The sequence below is a fragment of the Oncorhynchus nerka genome, linkage group LG27 (assembly GCF_034236695.1).
Source record: "Oncorhynchus nerka isolate Pitt River linkage group LG27, Oner_Uvic_2.0, whole genome shotgun sequence".
In the NCBI taxonomy this organism is placed as follows: domain Eukaryota; kingdom Metazoa; phylum Chordata; class Actinopteri; order Salmoniformes; family Salmonidae; genus Oncorhynchus; species Oncorhynchus nerka.
The window spans coordinates 108,060,998-108,083,730 of record NC_088422.1 but is presented as its reverse complement, the minus strand read 5'-3'; the positions used below and the strand labels follow the sequence as shown (position 1 = coordinate 108,083,730).

The window sequence follows — 22,733 nt, the reverse complement described above, 5'->3', positions numbered from 1 at the left end:
ACTGTCTGGGTCAATACCAAAATAGTAAAATACTGTCTGGGTCAATACCAGAATAGTAAAATACTGTCTGGGTCATACCAGAATAGTAAAATAATACCAGAATAGTAAAATACTGTTTGGGTCAATACCAGAATAGTAAAATCCTGTCTGGGTCATGACAGAATAGTCAAATACTGTCTGGGTCAATACCAGAATAGTCAAATACTGTCTGGGTCAATACCAGAGTAGTAAAATACTGTCTGGGTCAATACCAGAATAGTAAAATACTGTCTGGGTCATGACAGAATAATAAAATACTATCTGGGTCAATACCAGTATAGTAAAATACTGTCTGGGTCAATACCAGAATAGTAAAATACTGCCTGGGTCAATACCAGAATAGTAAAATACTGTCTGGGTCAATACCAGAATAGTAAAATACTGTCTGGGTCAATACCAAAATAGTAAAATACTGTCTGGGTCAATACCAGAATAGTAAAATACTGTCTGGGTCATACCAGAATAGTAAAATACTGTCTGGGTCATACCAGAATAGTAAAATACAGTTTGGGTCATACCAGAATAGTAAAATCCTGTCTGGGTCATGACAGAATAGTCAAATACTGTCTGGGTCAATACCAGAATAGTCAAATACTGTCTGGGTCAATACCAGAGTAGTAAAATACTGTCTGGGTCATGACAGAATAGTAAAATGCTGTCTGGGTCAATACCAGAATAGTAAAATACTGTCTGGGTCATACCAGAGTAGTAAAATACTGTCTGGGTCAATACCAGAATAGTAAAATACTGTCTGGGTCATACCAGAATAGTAAAATACTGTCTGGGTCATACCAGAGTAGTAAAATACTGTCTGGGTCAATACCAGAATAGTAAAATACTGTCTGGGTCATACCAGAATAGTAAAATACTGTATGGGTCATACCAGAATAGTAAAATACTGTCTGGGTCATACCAGAGTAGTAAAATACTGTCTGGGTCAATACCAGAATAGTAAAATACTGTCTGGGTCAATACCAGAATAGTAAAATACTGTCTGGGTCAATACCAGAATAGTAAAATACTGTCTGGGTCATGACAGAATAATAAAATACTGTCTGGGTCAATGCCAGAATAGTCAAATGCTGTCTGGGTCAATACCAGAATAGTCAAATACTGTCTGGGTCAATACCAGAATAGTAAAATACTGTCTGGGTCAATACCAGAATAGTAAAATACTGTCTGGGTCAATACCAGAATAGTAAAATACTGTCTGGGTCATACCAGAATAGTAAAATACTGTCTGAGTCAATACCAGAATAGTAAAATACTGTCTGGGTCATGACAGAATAGTAAAAAATACTGTCTGGGTCAATACCAGAATAGTAAAATACTGTCTGGGTCATACCAGAGTAGTAAAATACTGTCTGGGTCAATACCAGAATAGTAAAATACTGTCTGGGTCAATACCAGAATAGTAAAATACTGTCTGGGTCAATACCAGAATAGTAAAATACTGTCTGGGTCAATACCAGAATAGTAAAATACTGTCTGGGTCAATACCAGAATAGTAAAATACTGTCTGGGTCATGACAGAATAATAAAATACTATCTGGGTCAATACCAGAATAGTAAAATACTGTCTGGGTCAATACCAGAATAGTAAAATACTGCCTGGGTCAATACCAGAATAGTAAAATACTGTCTGGGTCAATACCAGAATAGTAAAATACTGTCTGGGTCAATACCAAAATAGTAAAATACTGTCTGGGTCAATACCAGAATAGTAAAATACTGTCTGGGTCATACCAGAATAGTAAAATACTGTCTGGTTCATACCAGAATAGTAAAATACAGTTTGGGTCATACCAGAATAGTAAAATACTGTCTGGGTCAATACCAGAATAGTAAAATAATGTCTGGGTCAATACCAGAATAGTAAAATACAGTTTGGGTCAATACCAGAATAGTAAAATACTGTCTGGGTCAATACCAGAATAGAAAATACTGTCTGGGTCAATACCAGAATAGTAAAATACAGTTTGGGTCATACCAGAATAGTAAAATACTGTCTGGGTCATGACAGAATAGTAAAATACTGTCTGGGTCAATACCAGAATAGTAAAATACTGTCTGGGTCAATACCAGAATAGTAAAATTATGTCTGGGTCATACCAGAATAGTAAAATACTGTCTGGGTCATACCAGAATAGTAAAATACTGTCTGGGTCAATACCAGAATAGTAAAATACTGTCTGGGTCATACCAGAATAGTAAATTACTGTCTGGGTCATACCAGAGTAGTAAAATACTGTCTTGGTCAATACCAGAATAGTAAAATACTGTCTGGGTCATACCAGAATAGTAAAATACTGTCTGGGTCATACCAGAATAGTAAAATACTGTCTGGGTCAATACCAGAATAGTAAAATACTGTCTGGGTCATACCAGAATAGTAAAATAATGTCTGGGTCAATACCAGAATAGTAAAATACTGTCTGGGTCAATACCAGAATAGTATAATACTGTCTGGGTCAATACCAGAATAGTAAAATACTGTCTGGGTCAATGCCAGAATAGTCAAATGCTGTCTGGGTCAATACCAGAATAGTAAAATACTGTCTGGGTCAATACCAGTATAGTAAAATACTGTCTGGGTCAATAACAGAATAGTAAAATACTGTCTGGGTCAATACCAGAATAGTAAAATACTGTCTGGGTCATACCAGAATAGTAAAATACTGTCTGAGTCAATACCAGAATAGTAAAATACTGTCTGGGTCAATACCAGAATAGTAAAATACTGTCTGGGTCAATACCAGAATAGTAAAATACTGTCTGGGTCAATACCAGAATAGTAAAATACTGTCTGGGTCATGACAGAATAATAAAATACTATCTGGGTCAATACCAGTATAGTAAAATACTGTCTGGGTCAATACCAGAATAGTAAAATACTGCCTGGGTCAATACCAGAATAGTAAAATACTGTCTGGGTCAATACCAGAATAGTAAAATACTGTCTGGGTCAATACCAAAATAGTAAAATACTGTCTGGGTCAATACCAGAATAGTAAAATACTGTCTGGGTCATACCAGAATAGTAAAATACTGTCTGGTTCATACCAGAATAGTAAAATACAGTTTGGGTCATACCAGAATAGTAAAATACTGTCTGGGTCAATACCAGAATAGTAAAATAATGTCTGGGTCAATACCAGAATAGTAAAATACAGTTTGGGTCATACCAGAATAGTAGAATACGGTCTGGGTCAATACCAGAATAGGAAAATACTGTCTGGGTCAATACCAGAATAGTAAAATACAGTTTGGGTCATACCAGAATAGTAAAATACTGTCTGGGTCATGACAGAATAGTAAAATGCTGTCTGGGTCAATACCAGAATAGTAAAATACTGTCTGGGTCATACCAGAATAGTAAAATTATGTCTGGGTCATACCAGAATAGTAAAATACTGTCTGGGTCATACCAGAGTAGTAAAATACTGTCTGGGTCAATACCAGAATAGTAAAATACTGTCTGGGTCATACCAGAATAGTAAATTACTGTCTGGGTCATACCAGAGTAGTAAAATACTGTCTTGGTCAATACCAGAATAGTAAAATACTGTCTGGGTCATACCAGAATAGTAAAATACTGTCTGGGTCATACCAGAATAGTAAAATACTGTCTGGGTCAATACCAGAATAGTAAAATACTGTCTGGGTCATACCAGAATAGTAAAATACTGTCTGGGTCAATACCAGAATAGTAAAATACTGTCTGGGTCAATACCAGAATAGTATAATACTGTCTGGGTCAATACCAGAATAGTAAAATACTGTCTGGGTCAATGCCAGAATAGTAAAATACTGTCTGGGTCAATACCAGAATAGTAAAATACTGTCTGGGTCAATACCAGTATAGTAAAATACTGTCTGGGTCAATACCAGAATAGTAAAATACTGCCTGGGTCAATACCAGAATAGTAAAATACTGTCTGGGTCAATACCAGAATAGTCAAATACTGTCTGGGTCAATACCAGAATAGTCAAATACTGTCTGGGTCAATACCAGAATAGTCAAATACTGTCTAGGTCAATGCCAGAATAGTCAAATACTGTCTGGGTCAATACCAGAATAGTCAAATACTGTCTGGGTCAATACCAGAATAGTAAAATACTGTCTGGGTCAATACCAGAATAGTAAAATACTGTCTGGGTCATACCAGAATAGTAAAATACTGTCCGAGTCAATACCATAATAGTAAAATACTGTCTGGGTCATGACAGAATAGTAAAAAATACTGGCTGGGTCAATACCAGAATAGTAAAATACTGTCTGGGTCATACCAGAGTAGTAAAATACTGTGTGGGTCAATACCAGAATAGTAAAATACTGTCTGGCACAATACCAGAATAGTAAAATACTGTCTGGGTCAATACCAGAATAGTAAAATACTGTCTGGGTCAATACCAGAATAGTAAAATACTGTCTGGGTCAATACCAGAATAGTAAAATACTGTCTGGGTCAATGCCAGAATAGTCAAATGCTGTCTGGGTCAATACCAGAATAGTCAAATACTGTCTGGGTCAATACCAGAATAGTAAAATACTGTCTGGGTCAATACCAGAATAGTAAAATACTGTCTGGGTCAATACCAGAATAGTAAAATACTGTCTGGGTCATACCAGAATAGTAAAATACTGTCTGAGTCAATACCATAATAGTAAAATACTGTCTGGGTCATGACAGAATAGTAAAAAATACTGGCTTGGTCAATACCAGAATAGTAAAATACTGTCTGGGTCATACCAGAATAGTAAAATACTGTCTGGGTCAATACCAGAATAGTAAAATACTGTCTGGGTCAATACCAGAATAGTAAAATACTGTCTGGGTCAATACCAGAATAGTAAAATACTGTCTGGGTCAATACCAGAATAGTAAAATACTGTCTGGGTCAATGACAGAATAGTAAAATACTATCTGGGTCAATACCAGAATAGTAAAATACTGTCTGGGTCAATACCAGAATAGTAAAATACTGTCTGGGTCAATACCAGAATAGTAAAATACTGTCTGGGTCAATACCAGAATAGTAAAATACTGTCTGGGTCAATACCAAAATAGTAAAATACTGTCTGGGTCAATACCAGAATAGTAAAATACTGTCTGGGTCATACCAGAATAGTAAAATACTGTCTGGGTCATACCAGAATAGTAAAATACAGTTTGGGTCATACCAGAATAGTAAAATACTGTCTGGGTCAATACCAGAATAGTAAAATAATGTCTGGGTCAATACCAGAATAGTAAAATACAGTTTGGGTCATACCAGAATAGTAGAATACTGTCTGGGTCAATACCAGAATAGGAAAATACTGTCTGGGTCAATACCAGAATAGTAAAATACAGTTTGGGTCATACCAGAATAGTAAAATACTGTCTGGGTCATGACAGAATAGTAAAATGCTGTCTGGGTCAATACCAGAATAGTAAAATACTGTCTGGGTCATACCAGAATAGTAAAATACTGTCTGGGTCATACCAGAGTAGTAAAATACTGTCTGGGTCAATACCAGAATAGTAAAATACTGTCTGGGTCATACCAGAATAGTAAATTACTGTCTGGGTCATACCAGAGTAGTAAAATACTGTCTTGGTCAATACCAGAATAGTAAAATACTGTCTGGGTCATACCAGAATAGTAAAATACTGTCTGGGTCATACCAGAATAGTAAAATACTGTCTGGGTCAATACCAGAATAGTAAAATACTGTCTGGGTCATACCAGAATAGTAAAATACTGTCTGGGTCAATACCAGAATAGTAAAATACTGTCTGGGTCAATACCAGAATAGTATAATACTGTCTGGGTCAATACCAGAATAGTAAAATACTGTCTGGGTCAATGCCAGAATAGTAAAATACTGTCTGGGTCAATACCAGAATAGTAAAATACTGTCTGGGTCAATACCAGTATAGTAAAATACTGTCTGGGTCAATACCAGAATAGTAAAAAATACTGTCTGGGTCAATACCAGAATATAAAATACTGTCTGGGTCAATACCAGAATAGTAAAATACTGTCTGGGTCAATACCAGAATAGTAAAATACTGTCTGGGTCAATACCAGAATAGTAAAAATACTGTCTGGGTCAATACCAGAATAGTAAAATACTGTCTGGGTCAATACCAGAATAGTAAAATACTGTCTGGGTCAATACCAGAATAGTAAAATACTGTCTGGGTCAATACCAGAATAGTAAAATACTGTCTGGGTCAATACCAGAATAGTAAAATACTGTCTGGGTCAATACCAGAATAGTAAAATACTGTCTGGGTCAATACCAGAATAATAAAATACTGTCTGGGTCAATGCCAGAATAGTCAAATACTGTCTGGGTCAATACCAGAATAGTCAAATACTTTCTGGGTCAATACCAGAATAGTAAAATACTGTCTGGGTCAATACCAGAATAGTAAAATACTGTCTGGGTCAATACCAGAATAGTAAAATACTGTCTGGGTCATACCAGAATAGTAAAATACTGTCTGAGTCAATACCAGAATAGTAAAATACTGTCTGGGTCATGACAGAATAGTAAAAATACTGTCTGGGTCAATACCAGAATAGTAAAATACTGTCTGGGTCATACCAGAATAGTAAAATACTGTCTGGGTCAATACCAGAATAGTAAAATACTGTCTGGGTCAATACCAGAATAGTAAAATACTGTCTGGGTCAATACCAGAATAGTAAAATACTGTCTGGGTCAATACCAGAATAGTAAAATACTGTCTGGGTCAATGACAGAATAATAAAATACTATCTGGGTCAATACCAGAATAGTAAAATACTGTCTGGGTCAATACCAGAATAGTAAAATACTGTCTGGGTCAATACCAGAATAGTAAAATACTGTCTGGGTCAATACCAGAATAGTAAAATACTGTCTGGGTCAATACCAAAATAGTAAAATACTGTCTGGGTCAATACCAGAATAGTAAAATACTGTCTGGGTCAATACCAGAATAGTAAAATACTGTCTGGGTCAATACCAGAATAGTAAAATACTGTCTGGGTCATACCAGAATAGTAAAATACTGTCTGGGTCAATACCAGAATAGTAAAATAATGTCTGGGTCAATACCAGAATAGTAAAATACAGTTTGGGTCAATACCAGAATAGTAAAATACTGTCTGGGTCAATACAGAATAGTAAAATACTGTCTGGGTCAATACCAGAATAGTAAAATACTGTCTGGGTCATACCAGAATAGTAAAATACTGTCTGGGTCATACCAGAATAGTAAAATACTGTCTGGGTCAATACCAGAATAGTAAAATACTGTCTGGGTCATACCAGAATAGTAAATTACTGTCTGGGTCATACCAGAATAGTAAAATACTGTCTGGGTCAATACCAGAATAGTAAAATACTGTCTGGGTCATACCAGAATAGTAAAATACTGTCTGGGTCAATACCAGAATAGTAAAATACTGTCTGGGTCAATACCAGAATAGTAAAATACTGTCTGGGTCATACCAGAATAGTAAAATACTGTCTGGGTCAATACCAGAATAGTAAAATACTGTCTGGGTCAATACCAGAATAGTATAATACTGTCTGGGTCAATACCAGAATAGTAAAATACTGTCTGGGTCAATGCCAGAATAGTAAAATACTGTCTGGGTCAATACCAGAATAGTAAAATACTGTCTGGGTCAATACCAGTATAGTAAAATACTGTCTGGGTCAATACCAGAATAGTAAAATACTGCCTGGGTCAATACCAGAATAATAAAATACTGTCTGGGTCAATACCAGAATAGTAAAATACTGTCTGGGTCATACCAGAATAGTAAATTACTGTCTGGGTCATGACAGAATAGTAAAAAATACTGGCTGGGTCAATACCAGAATAGTAAAATACTGTCTGGGTCATACCAGAGTAGTAAAATACTGTGTGGGTCAATACCAGAATAGTAAAATACTGTCTGGGTCAATACCAGAATAGTAAAATACTGTCTGGGTCAATACCAGAATAGTAAAATACTGTCTGGGTCAATACCAGAATAGTAAAATACTGTCTGGGTCATGACAGAATAATAAAATACTGTCTGGGTCAATACCAGAATAGTCAAATACTGTCTGGGTCAATACCAGAATAGTAAAATACTGTCTGGGTCAATACCAGAATAGTAAAATACTGTCTGGGTCAATACCAGAATAGTAAAATACTGTCTGGGTCAATACCAGAATAGTAAAATACTGTCTGGGTCAATACCAGAATAGTAAAATACTGTCTGGGTCAATACCAGAATAGTAAAATACTGTCTGGGTCATGACAGAATAGTAAAATACTGTCTGGGTCAATACCAGAATAGTAAAATACTGTCTGGGTCAATACCAGAATAGTAAAATACTGTCTGGGTCAATACCAGAATAGTAAAATACTGTCTGGGTCAATACCAGAATAGTAAAATACTGTCTGGGTCAATACCAGAATAGTAAAATACTGTCTGGGTCAATACCAGAATAGTAAAATACTGTCTGGGTCATACCAGAATAGTAAAATACTGTCTGGGTCAATACCAGAATAGTAAAATAATGTCTGGGTCAATACCAGAATAGTAAAATACTGTCTGGGTCAATACCAGAATAGTAAAATACTGTCTGGGTCAATACCAGAATAGTAAAATACTGTCTGGGTCAATACCAGAATAGTAAAATACTGTCTGGGTCAATACCAGAATAGTAAAATACTGTCTGGGTCAATACCAGAATAGTAAAATACTGTCTGGGTCATACCAGAATAGTAAAATACAGTCTGGGTCATACCAGAATAGTAAAATACTGTCTGGGTCAATACCAGAATAGTAAAATAATGTCTGGGTCAATACCAGAATAGTAAAATACAGTTTGGGTCATACCAGAATAGTAGAATACGGTCTGGGTCAATACCAGAATAGTAAAATACTGTCTGGGTCAATACCAGAATAGTAAAATACAGTTTGGGTCATACCAGAATAGTAAAATACTGTCTGGGTCATGACAGAATAGTAAAATACTGTCTGGGTCAATACCAGAATAGTAAAATACTGTCTGGGTCATACCAGAATAGTAAAATACTGTCTGGGTCATACCAGAATAGTAAAATACTGTCTGGGTCAATACCAGAATAGTAAAATACTGTCTGGGTCATACCAGAATAGTAAAATACTGTCTGGGTCATACCAGAGTAGTAAAATACTGTCTGGGTCAATACCAGAATAGTAAAATACTGTCTGGGTCATACCAGAATAGTAAAATACTGTCTGGGTCATACCAGAATAGTAAAATACTGTATGGGTCAATACCAGAATAGTAAAATACTGTCTGGGTCATACCAGAATAGTAAAATACTGTCTGGGTCAATACCAGAATAGTAAAATACTGTCTGGGTCAATACCAGAATAGTAAAATACTGTCTGGGTCAATACCAGAATAGTAAAATACTGTCTGGGTCAACCACCAGAATAGTAAAATACTGTCTGGGTCAATACCAGAATAGTAAAATACTGTCTGGGTCAATACCAGTATAGTAAAATAGATGGTCATACCAGAATAGTAAAATACAGTATACCAGAATAGTAAAATACTGTCTGGGTCATACCAGAATAGTCAAATACCTCTGGGTCAATACCAGAATAGTCAAATACTGTCTGGGTCAATACCAGAATAGTCAAATACTGTCTGGGTCAATGCCAGAATAGTAAAATACTGTCTGGGTCATACCAGAATAGTAAAATACTGTCTGGGTCAATACCAGAATAGTAAAATACTGTCTGGGTCATGGTTAGAGATGATCAACCTCCACTAACAGTATAGAATAGTAAAATACTGTCTGGGTCATGGTTAGAGATGATCAACCACCTCTAACAGTATACTGTGACCAGAATAGTAAAATACTGTCTGGGTCATCAACAGAATATAGAAAACCACTGTCTAACAATATAGAATAGTAAAATACTGTCTGGGTCATACCAGAGATGATCAACCACTGTCTAACAGTATAGAATAGTAAAACCCTGTCTGGGTCATGGACAGAATGATCATACTGTCTGGGTCAATACCAGAATAGTAAAATACTGTCTGGGTCAATACCAGAATAGTAAAATACTGTCCACCTCAATAACAGAATATAAAATAAGTTTGGGTCATGGTTAGAATATAAAATACTGTCTGGGTCAGTATAGAATAGTAAAACCCTGTCTGGGTCATGGTTAGAGATGATCAACCACCTCTAACAGTATAGAATAGTAAAACCCTGTCTGGGTCATGGTTAGAGATGATCAACCACCTCTAACAGTATAGAATAGTAAAACCCTGTCTGGGTCATGGTTAGAGATGATCAACCACTGTCTGGGTCAGTATAGAATAGTAAAACCCTGTCTGGGTCATGGTTAGAGATGATCAACCACCTCTAACAGTATAGAATAGTAAAACCCTGTCTGGGTCATGGTTAGAATGATCAACCACCTGTCTAACAGTATAGAATAGTAAAACCCTGTCTGGGTCATGGTTAGAGATGATCAACCACCTCTAACAGTATAGAATAGTAAAACCCTGTCTGGGTCATGGTTAGAGATGATCAACCACCTCTAACAGTATAGAATAGTAAAACCCTGTCTGGGTCATGGTTAGAGATGATCAACCACCTCTAACAGTATAGAATAGTAAAACCCTGTCTGGGTCATGGTTAGAGATGATCAACCACCTCTAACAGTATAGAATAGTAAAACCCTGTCTGGGTCATGGTTAGAGATGATCAACCACCTCTAACAGTATAGAATAGCAGAACCCTGTCTGGGTCATGGTTAGAGATGATCAACCACCTCTAACAGTATAGACTAGCAGAACAGTAGGGTTGGAAGAATTTCCCATTATGGAATCAATGTTGCTGTGTTGTTACACATGTGAGCTCTGCCTAAACGCTGACCCATATTCTACCCTTTTCCCCCTACTGGGCAGAGCCGAGAAGAGCCAAACCCAAATGTGCTGGAAAGAACCATGTAAACAAAAAACAACAAGAAACAGACCATCCATTAAAAATAAACAGTATAGTTCGGGTCGGCACCATAATGTGAAAAGGATTCCACTGTTGTCCATCTAGCTCTTGATGTTGTCCTTGACCAATCGTGTTGCAGCTCTTGATGTTGTCCTTGACCAATCGTGTTGCAGCTCTTGATGTTGTCCTTGACCAATCGTGTTCCAGCTCCTGATGTTGTCCTTGACCAATCGTGGTCCAGCTCTTGATGTTGTCCTTGTCCAATCGTGGTCCAGCTCTTGATGTTGTCCTGGACCAATTGTGGTTGTCCTGGACCAATTGTGGTCCAGCTCTTGATGTTGTCCTTGACCAATCGTGTTCCAGCTCTTGATGTTGTCCTTGTCCAATCGTGTTCCAGCTCTTGATGTTGTCCTTGACCAGTCGTGTTCCAGTTCTTGATGTTGTCCTTGACCAGTCGTGTTCCAGTTCTTGATGTTGTCCTTGTCCAATCGTGGTCCAGCTCTTGACGTTGTCCTGCTGCTCTCTCCTGTAGAACACCTAGGCCAGAACATCTCCAAGTCCCACCAGGAGACGTGTCAGTACCTGAGGGAGGAGCTACAGAGCATGACCTGGCAGGCCTTCCTCCAGGAGGAGATAGAGACCTACCAGACGAAGGTAACAATGCACACTACCTAGTACACTACCTAGTACACTACACACTACCTAGGACACTACTTTTGTTCTCCTCCCCTCATAGTCCTTTGTCACCCCCCTCTTCCTTCTCCTTTCTCTCTCTCTCTCTCTCTCTCTCTTTGTCTCTCTCTCTTTGTCTCTCTCTCTTTGTCTCTCTTTGTCTCTCTCTCTCTGTCTCTCTCTCTGTCTGTCTCTCTCTCTCTCTCTCTCTCTCTCTCTCTCTCTCTCTCTCTCTCTCTCTGTCTCTCTCTCTCTCTCTCTGTCTCTCTCTCTCTCTGTCTCTCTTTGTCTCTCTCTCTCTCTCTGTCTCTGTCTGTCTGTCTGTCTGTCTGTCTGTCTGTCTGTCTGTCTGTCTGTCTGTCTGTCTGTCTGTCTGTCTGTCTGTCTGTCTGTCTGTCTCTCTCTCTCTCTCTCTCTCTCTCTCTCTCTCTCATCAACAATTATGCCTCTTTTATCATTGTTGTTGCTGTTGTTTATGACAGCCGGAGGAGGTGATGTGGCAGCTGTGTGCCATCAAGATAACGGAGGCCATCCAGTACGTGGTGGAGTTCGCCAAACGCATCGACGGCTTCATGGAGCTCTGTCAGAACGACCAGATAGTGTTGCTCAAAGCAGGTAGACAAGATGATGGAACGTCTCGTAATGACATCACAATGATCAACCCCCAATCTATCTACTGTCTACTTATATAAGAAACCCCCAATCTATCTACTGTCTACTTATATAAGAAACCCCCAATCTATGTACTGTCTACTTATATAAGAAACCCCCAATCTATGTTCTGTCTACTTATATAAGAAACCCCCAATCTATGTCCTGTCTACTTATATAAGAAACCCCCAATCTATGTCCTGTCTACTTATATAAGAAACCCCCAATCTATGTCCTGTCTACTTATATAAGAAACCCCCAATCTATCTACTGTCTACTGATATAAGAAACCCCCAATCTATGTCATGTCTATTGATATAAGAAACCCCCAATCTATGTCCTGTCTATTGATATAAGAAACCCCCAATCTATCTACTGTCTACTTATATAGGCAACCCCCAATCTATGTCCTGTCTACTTATATAGGCATCCCCCAATCTATCTACTGTCTACTTATATAAGAAACCCCCAATCTGTTGTCCTCTCTGACCTGTAGTGATATTGTGTTGTTCCCCCAATCTATCTACTGTAGTGACTTATGTAATGGTTGTGTTGTTGTTGTCTCTCTGACCTGTAGTGATGGTGTGTGTTGTTGTCAGTGATGGTTGTGTTGTTGTTGTCTCTCTGTAGTGATGGTTGTGCCCTGACCTGTAGTGATGTTGTTGTTGTCTCTCTGACCTGTAGTGATGGTTGTGTTGTTGTCTCTCTGACCTGTAGTGATGGTTGTGTTGTTGTTGTCTCTCTGTAGTGATGGTTGTGTTGTTGTTGTCTCTCTGACCTGTAGTGATGGTTGTGTTGTTGTTGTCTCTCTGTAGTGATGGTTGTGTTGTGGTTGTCTCTGACCTGTAGTGATGGTTGTGTTGTTGTGTCTCTCTGTAGTGATGGTTGTGTTGTTGTTGTCTCTCTGACCTGTAGTGATGGTTGTGTTGTTGTTGTCTCTCTGTAGTGATGGTTGTTGTTGTCTCTGACCTGTAGTGATGGTGTGTTGTTGTTGTCTCTCTGACCTGTAGTGATGGTGTGTGTTGTTGTCTCTCTGTAGTGATGGTGTGTTGTTGTTGTCTCTCTGTAGTGATGGTTTGTGTTGTTGTCTCTCTGACCTGTAGTGATGGTTGTGTTGTTGTTGTCTCTCTGACCTGTAGTGATGGTTGTGTTGTTGTTGTCTCTCTGACCTGTAGTGATGGTTGTGTTGTTGTTGTCTCTCTGTAGTGATGGTTGTGTTGTTGTCTCTCTGACCTGTAGTGATGGTTGTGTTGTTGTTGTCTCTCTGACCTGTAGTGATGGTTGTGTTGTTGTCTGTAGTGATGGTTGTGTTGTTGTCTCTCTGACCTGTAGTGATGGTTGTGTTGTTGTCTCTCTGACCTGTAGTGATGGTTGTGTTGTTGTTGTCTCTCTGTAGTGATGGTTGTGTTGTTGTTGTCTCTCTGACCTGTAGTGATGGTTGTGTTGTTGTTGTCTCTCTGACCTGTAGTGATGGTTGTGTTGTTGTTGTCTCTCTGACCTGTAGTGATGGTTGTGTTGTTGTTGTCTCTCTGACCTGTAGTGATGGTTGTGTTGTTGTCTCTCTGACCTGTAGTGATGGTTGTGTTGTTGTTGTCTCTCTGACCTGTAGTGATGGTTGTGTTGTTGTTGTCTCTCTGTAGTGATGGTTGTGTTGTTGTTGTCTCTCTGTAGTGATGGTTGTGTTGTTGTCTCTCTGACCTGTAGTGATGGTTGTGTTGTTGTCTCTCTGTAGTGATGGTTGTGTTGTTGTCTCTCTGACCTGTAGTGATGGTTGTGTTGTTGTTGTCTCTCTCCTGTAGTGATGGTCTGTTGAGGTGTTGTGTCTCTCTGTAGTGATGGTTGTGTTGTTGTTGTCTCTCTGACCTGTAGTGATGGTTGTGTTGTTGTTGTCTCTCTGTAGTGATGGTTCAATGCATTAGGTTGAGTCAGAGTACAACCCAGTGAATCACGTTCATCTGACCTTTCAGTGATTTGTGTGTTGTTGTACAACCTGTAGTGATGGTTGTGTTGTTGTTCATCTCCCTGTCAAAGCATTTGTGTGTTGTCAGAATACTCTGACCTGTAGTGAATCTGTAGTGATGGTTGTGTTGTTGTCATCCCCTTTCAATGCGTTGAGGTGAGTCAGAATACTGACCTGTAGTGATGGTTGTGTTGTTGTCATCTCTCTTTCAGTGCATTAGGTGTTGTCAGAATACAACCCAGTGATGGTTGTTCATCCCCTTTCAATGGTTAGGTGTTGTCAGAATACAACTCCAGTTGAATCACGTCTCATCCCCTTTCAAAGCGTGTCTGTAGTGATGGTTGTGTTGTTGTTGAGTGACTCTCAGAATACAACCCAGCTGACCTGAATCACGCTGTCATCCCCTTTCAAAGCATTAGGTGACGTCAGAATACAACCCAGCGAATCACGTTCATCCCCTTTCAAAGCGTTAGGTGAGTCAGAATACAACCCAGCGAATCACGTTCATCCCCTTTCAAAGCATTAGGTGAGTCAGAATACAACCCAGCGAATCACGTTCATCCCCTTTCAAAGCATTAGGTACGTCAGAATACAACCCAGCGAATCACGTTCATCCCCTTTCAAAGCATTAGGTACATCAGAATACAACCCAGCGAATCACGTTCATCCCCTTTCAAAGCGTTAGGTGAGTCAGAATACAACCCAGCGAATCACGTTCATCCCCTTTCAAAGCATTAGGTGAGTCAGAATACAACCCAGCGAATCACGTTCATCCCCTTTCAAAGCATTAGGTACATCAGAATACAACCCAGCGAATCACGTTCATCCCCTTTCAAAGCATTAGGTGAGTCAGAATACAACCCAGCGAATCACGTTCATCCCCTTTCAAAGCATTAGGTGAGTCAGAATACAACCCAGCGAATCACGTTCATCCCCTTTCAAAGCATTAGGTGAGTCAGAATACAACCCAGCGAATCACGTTCATCCCCTTTCAAAGCGTTAGGTGAGTCAGAATACAACCCAGCGAATCACGTTCATCCCCTTTCAAAGCGTTAGGTGAGTCAGAATACAACCCAGCGAATCACGTTCATCCCCTTTCAAAGCATTAGGTACATCAGAATACAACCCAGCGAATCACGTTCATCCCCTTTCAAAGCGTTAGGTACGTCAGAATACAACCCAGCGAATCACGTTCATCCCCTTTCAAAGCATTAGGTGAGTCAGAATACAACCCAGCGAATCACGTTCATCCCCTTTCAAAGCGTTAGGTGAGTCAGAATACAACCCAGCGAATCACGTTCATCCCCTTTCAAAGCATTAGGTACGTCAGAATACAACCCAGCGAATCACGTTCATCCCCTTTCAAAGCGTTAGGTACGTCAGAATACAACCCAGCGAATCACGTTCATCCCCTTTCAAAGCATTAGGTGAGTCAGAATACAACCCAGCAAATCACGTTCATCCCCTTTCAAAGCATTAGGTGAGTCAGAATACAACCCAGCGAATCACGTTCATCCCCTTTCAAAGCATTAGGTACATCAGAATACAACCCAGCGAATCACGTTCATCCCCTTTCAAAGCATTAGGTGAGTCAGAATACAACCCAGCGAATCACGTTCATCCCCTTTCAAAGCGTTAGGTGAGTCAGAATACAACCCAGCGAATCACGTTCATCCCCTTTCAAAGCATTAGGTGAGTCAGAATACAACCCAGCGAATCACGTTCATCCCCTTTCAAAGCATTAGGTGAGTCAGAATACAACCCAGCGAATCACGTTCATCCCCTTTCAAAGCGTTAGGTGAGTCAGAATACAACCCAGCGAATCACGTTCATCCCCTTTCAAAGCATTAGGTACGTCAGAATCAGAATACAACCCAGCGAATCACGTTCATCCCCTTTCAAAGCGTTAGGTACGTCAGAATACAACCCAGCGAATCACGTTCATCCCCTTTCAAAGCATTAGGTGAGTCAGAATACAACCCAGCGAATCACGTTCATCCCCTTTCAAAGCGTTAGGTGAGTCAGAATACAACCCAGCGAATCACGTTCATCCCCTTTCAAAGCATTAGGTGAGTCAGAATACAACCCAGCGAATCACGTTCATCCCCTTTCAAAGCATTAGGTGAGTCAGAATACAACCCAGCGAATCACGTTCATCCCCTTTCAAAGCGTTAGGTACGTCAGAATACAACCCAGCGAATCACGTTCATCCCCTTTCAAAGCATTAGGTGAGTCAGAATACAACCCAGCAAATCACGTTCATCCCCTTTCAAAGCATTAGGTGAGTCAGAATACAACCCAGCTGAATCACGTTCATCCCCTTTCAAAGCATTAGGTGACTGTCAGAATACAACCCAGCGAATCACGTTCATCCCCTTTCAAAGCATTAGGTACATCAGAATACAACCCAGCGAATCACGTTCATCCCCTTTCAAAGCATTAGGTGAGTCAGAATACAACCCAGCGAATCACGTTCATCCCCTTTCAAAGCATTAGGTGAGTCAGAATACAACCCAGCGAATCACGTTCATCCCCTTTCAAAGCGTTAGGTGAGTCAGAATACAACCCAGCGAATCACGTTCATCCCCTTTCAAAGCGTTAGGTGAGTCAGAATACAACCCAGCGAATCACGTTCATCCCCTTTCAAAGCATTAGGTGAGTCAGAATACAACCCAGCGAATCACGTTCATCCCCTTTCAAAGCGTTAGGTGAGTCAGAATACAACCCAGCGAATCACGTTCATCCCTTTCAAAGCATTAGGTGAGTCAGAATACAACCCAGCTGAATCACGTTCATCCCCTTTCAAAGCGTTAGGTGAGTCAGAATACAACCCAGCGAATCACGTTCATCCCCTTTCAAAGCGTTAGGTGAGTCAGAATACAACCCAGCGAATCACGTTCATCCCCTTTCAAAGCGTTAGGTGAGTCAGAATACAACCACAGCGAATCACGTTCATCCCCTTTCAAAGCATTAGGCCACGTCAGAATACAACCCAGCGAATCACGTTCATCCCCTTTCAAAGCGTTAGGTACGTCAGAATACAACCCAGCGAATCACGTTCATCCCCTTTCAAAGCATTAGGTGAGTCAGAATACAACCCAGCAAATCACGTTCATCCCCTTTCAAAGCATTAGGTGAGTCAGAATACAACCCAGCGAATCACGTTCATCCCCTTTCAAAGCATTAGGTACATCAGAATACAACCCAGCGAATCACGTTCATCCCCTTTCAAAGCATTAGGTACATCAGAATACAACCCAGCGAATCACGTTCATCCCTTTCAAAGCATTAGGTGAGTCAGAATACTGGGCCAGCGAATCATGTTCATCCCCTTTCAAAGCATTAGGTGAGTCAGAATACAACCCAGCGAATCACGTTCATCCCCTTTCAAAGCGTTAGGTGAGTCAGAATACAACCCAGCGAATCACGTTCATCCCCTTTCAAAGCGTTAGGTACGTCAGAATACAACCCAGCGAATCACGTTCATCCCCTTTCAAAGCATTGGTGTCAGAATACAACCCAGCGAATCACGTTCATCCCCTTTCAAAGCGTTAGGTGCCGTCAGAATACAACCCAGCGAATCACGTTGGGCCCCTTTCAAAGCATTAGGTGAGTCAGAATACAACCCAGCGAATCACGTTCATCCCCTTTCAAAGCGTTAGGTGAGTCAGAATACAACCCAGCGAATCACGTTCATCCCCTTTCAAAGCGTTAGGTGAGTCAGAATACAACCCAGCGAATCACGTTCATCCCCTTTCAAAGCATTAGGTGAGTCAGAATACAACCCAGCGAATCACGTTCATCCCCTTTCAAAGCGTTAGGTGAGTCAGAATACAACCCAGCGAATCACGTTCATCCCCTTTCAAAGCGTTAGGTGAGTCAGAATACAACCCAGCGAATCACGTTCATCCCCTTTCAAAGCATTAGGTACGTCAGAATACAACCCAGCGAATCACGTTCATCCCCTTTCAAAGCGTTGGGCCACGTCAGAATACAACCCAGCGAATCACGTTCATCCCCTTTCAAAGCATTAGGTGAGTCAGAATACAACCCAGCGAATCACGTTCATCCCCTTTCAAAGCATTAGGTAGTCAGAATACAACCCAGCGAATGGTTCATCCCCTTTCAAAGCATTAGGTACATCAGAATACAACCCAGCGAATCACGTTCATCCCCTTTCAAAGCATTAGGTACATCAGAATACAACCCAGCGAATCACTTCATCCCCTTTCAAAGCGTTAGGTGAGTCAGAATACAACCCAGCGAATCACGTTCATCCCCTTTCAAAGCGTTAGGTGAGTCAGAATACAACCCAGCGAATGGCTCATCCCCTTTCAAAGCATTAGGTGAGTCAGAATACAACCCAGCGAATCACGTTCATCCCCTTTCAAAGCATTAGGTGAGTCAGAATACAACCCAGCGAATCACGTTCATCCCCTTTCAAAGCATTAGGTAGTCAGAATACAACCAGCTGAATCACGTTCATCCCCTTTCAAAGCATTAGGTGAGTCAGAATACAACCCAGCGAATCACGTTCATCCCCTTTCAAAGCATTAGGTGAGTCAGAATACAACCCAGCGAATCACGCTCATCCCCTTTCAAAGCATTAGGTACTGATCAGAATACTGGGCCACTAGCGAATCACGACTCATCCCCTTTCAAAGCATTAGGTGAGTCAGAATACAACCCACTGAATCACGTTCATCCCCTTTCAAAGCATTAGGTGACTGACTCAGAATACAATATGGCGAATCACGTTGAATCCCCTTTCAAAGGATATGGACTGGACTGACTGAATGGCTGGGCCACTAGGATATGGACTGGACAGAAATACAACCCAGCGAATCACGTTCATCCCCTTTCAATGGCTTAGCCACGTCTGACTGGACTGACTGAATGGCTGGGCCACTAGGATATGGACTGGACTGACTGAACTCCAAAGCAATGCATGTCAGGTGACGTCTGTTCAGATCCTGATGTCCTGCTCTGTGTCCTGTGTTGTTGTGATATTTGACACATAACTACTCCTGTCTCTCTCTGTGTGTCTGACAGACTGTGTTGTTCTTTGAGTTTGGGAAGAGTATGTCTGTCATCCATCTCCTCTCTCTCTGTGTGTCTGATGTCTGCAGGTTGCACGATGCTGATTCACGACGCAACGTTGAGAGCACATATCTTCTACAATCACATAACACACACACACAGCTATTCCCCCTTGTGGCAGTCCGAGAGCATTTCTGGGTGTCATCCATTTATACAACTGAGGAGCACATATCTTCTACAATCACATAACACACACACACAGCTATTCCCCCTGATGTGGCAGTAGAGCATCTCTGGGTGTTATTATTTATACAACGTTGCGAGCACATATCTTCTACAATCACATAACACACACACACAGCTATTCCCCTTGTGGCAGTCCGAGAGCATCTCTGGGTGTTATTATTTATACAACGTTGCGAGCACATATCTTCTACAATCACATAACACACACACACAGCTATTCCCCCTTGTGGCAGTCCGAGAGCATCTCTGGGTGTTATTATTTATACAACGTTGCGAGCACATATCTTCTACAATCACATAACACACACACACACAGCTATTCCCCCTTGTGGCAGTCCGAGAGCATCTCTGGGTGTTATTATTTACACAACGTTGAGAGCACATATCTTCTACAATCACATAACACACACACACACAGCTATTCCCCCTTGTGGCAGTCCGAGAGCATCTCTGGGTGTTATTATTTACACAACGTTGCGAGCACATATCTTCTACAATCACATAACACACACACAGCTATTCCCCCTTGTGGCAGCAGCATCCGCAGCCCGAGAGCATCTCTGGGTGTTATTATGTGGCAGTCCGAGAGCATCTCTGGGTGTTATTATGTGGCAGTCCGAGAGCATCTCTGGGTGTTATTATGTGGCAGTCCGAGAGCATCTCTGGGTGTTATTATGTGGCAGCCCGAGAGCATCTCTGGGTGTTATTATTTATACAACGTTGCATCGTTTAACTAATGGTGCGTGTAGATCGGACGTGGCTTCAGGAGAAGGTGAAGGTAGAGAAGCTACAACAGAAGATCCAGCTGGCTCTCCAACATGTCCTTCAGAAGAACGGCAGAGAGGACGTGGTTCTCACTAAGGTATTGTTTTGTTATTTATTTATTTTATTTCACCTTTATTTAACCGGGTAGGCTAGTTGAGAACAAGTTCTCATTTACAATTGTGACCTGGCCAAGATAAAGCAAAGCAGTTCGACAGATACAACGACACAGAGTTAACATGGAGTAAAACAAACATACAGTCAATAATACAGTATAAACAAGTGTGTATACGATGTGAGCAAATGAGGTGAGATAAGGGAGGTAAAGGCAAAAAAGGCCATGGTGGCAAAGTAAATACAATATAGCAAGTAAAACACTGGAATGGTAGATTTGCAGTGGAAGAATGTGCAAAGTAGAGATAAAAATGGGGTGCAAAGGAGCAAAATAAACACACACCCACACGTACATACAATATATGCTATACACCAGGATTGGGATCAATTTCCTTTTCAATTCCAGTCAATTTAGAAAGTAAACCTAATTCCAATTCCACATTTTCCTAATTGAAGAGAATTGGACATTCCCTTTCTGAAATGACAATGAAATTGAGCCCAACTCTGCTTTACAGGGTAGACTAGTTGTTAGTGCATTGGACTAGTAACCAGCAGGTAGCCTAGTGGTTAGAGTGTTGGACTAGTAACCAGCAGGTAGCCTAGTGGTTAGAGTGTTGGACTAGTAACCAGCAGGTAGCCTAGTGGTTAGAGTGTTGGGACAGTAATCAGCAGGTGGTCTAGTGGTTAGAGCGTTGGACTAGTAACCAGCAGGTAGCCTAGTGGTTAGAGTGTTGGGCCAATAACCAGCAGGTAGCCTAGTGGTTAGAGTGTTGGACTAGTAACCAGCAGGTAGCCTAGTGGTTAGAGCGTTGGACTAGTAACCAGCAGGTAGCCTAGTGGTTAGAGTGTTGGACTAGTAACCAGCAGGTAGCCTAGTGGTTAGAGTGTTGGGACAGTAATCAGCAGGTAGTCTAGTGGTTAGAGCGTTGGACTAGTAACCAGCAGGTAGCCTAGTGGTTAGAGTGTTGGACTAGTAACCAGCAGGTAGCCTAGTGGTTAGAGTGTTGGGACAGTAATCAGCAGGTAGTCTAGTGGTTAGAGCGTTGGACTAGTAACCAGCAGGTAGCCTAGTGGTTAGAGTGTTGGACTAGTAACCAGCCAGGTAGCCTAGTAACCAGCAGGTAGCCTAGTGGTTGGACCAGTAACCAGCAGGTAGCCTAGTGGTTAGAGTGTTGGACTAGTAAGCAGCAGGTAGCCTAGTGGTTGCGTTGGACCAGTAACCAGCAGGTAGCCTAGTGGTTAGAGCGTTGGACTAGTAACCAGCAGGTAGCCTAGTGGTTAGAGCGTTGGACTAGTAACCAGCAGGTAGCCTAGTGGTTAGAGCGTTGGACTAGTAACCAGCAGGTAGACTAGTGGTTAGAGTGTTGGGCCAGTAACCAGCAGGGTAGCCTAGTGGTTAGAGAGTTGGACTAGTAACCAGCAGCACTGTGATGTAACATCTAGACCTACGCTAACTCACTGTGACCAGGCTAGTAAAGTATAGATCAGGGACCAGGCTAGTAAAGTCTAGATCTGGGGCGGCAGGGTAGCCTAGTGGTTAGAGTGTTGGACCAGTAACCAGCAGGTAGACTAGAGGTTAGAGCGTTGGACTAGTAACTGAAAGGTTGCAAGTTTGAATCCCCGAGCTGACAAGGTACAAATCGGTTGTTCTGCCCCTGAACAAGCAGTTAACCCACTGTTCCTAGGCCGTCATTGAAAATAAGAATCTAATAAAGTTAAAATACATTTGTAAAAACAATGAATCTTTGTTTGTATGGACTGTGTTCATGCATTGTCTAAATGGTAGTGCTCTTGGTAGACTCTACTTGATCTTGTGTTGAACTGAACAGGCCTTGGGTTTCACAGCAGGATTTCAGTTCCATCACCACTATAACATAAGCATCATTCCTGATGAAACGCACTCAGACAGTGTCCTGGTCTCAGGGAAATGTGAAAGTCCTGTCTGTCTGTCATAATGTGACCAAGCGGTCCTGAATCTCAATAACCTCACTTTCTCTGTCTCTCTCTCTTTCTCTCTAAAATCACTATTTTAGTATTTTGGGGTTTACTGCCAGGTCCCAGGTCTGGCAGTACTGCTCTAGCAGGTCCAGGCTCTGCTGTAGGCCATGTGCTGTGGGTGACAGCAGGCATAGGTCATCTGCGAAGAGTAGGCATTTAACCTCTGAATTGTGGAGACTAACACCAGGGGCTGAGGATTTTTCTAGAATAGTGGCCAATTCGTTGATGTAAATATTGAAGAGTGCAGGGCTCAG

At 40.9% G+C, this 22,733-nt stretch overlaps 1 pseudogene; it reads left to right on the top strand.

The window, feature by feature from the left end:
* The window catches only part of LOC135565178 (nuclear receptor ROR-alpha A-like), a 119,613-nt pseudogene that overhangs the window by 93,359 nt on the left and 3,521 nt on the right, over positions 1–22,733 (top strand).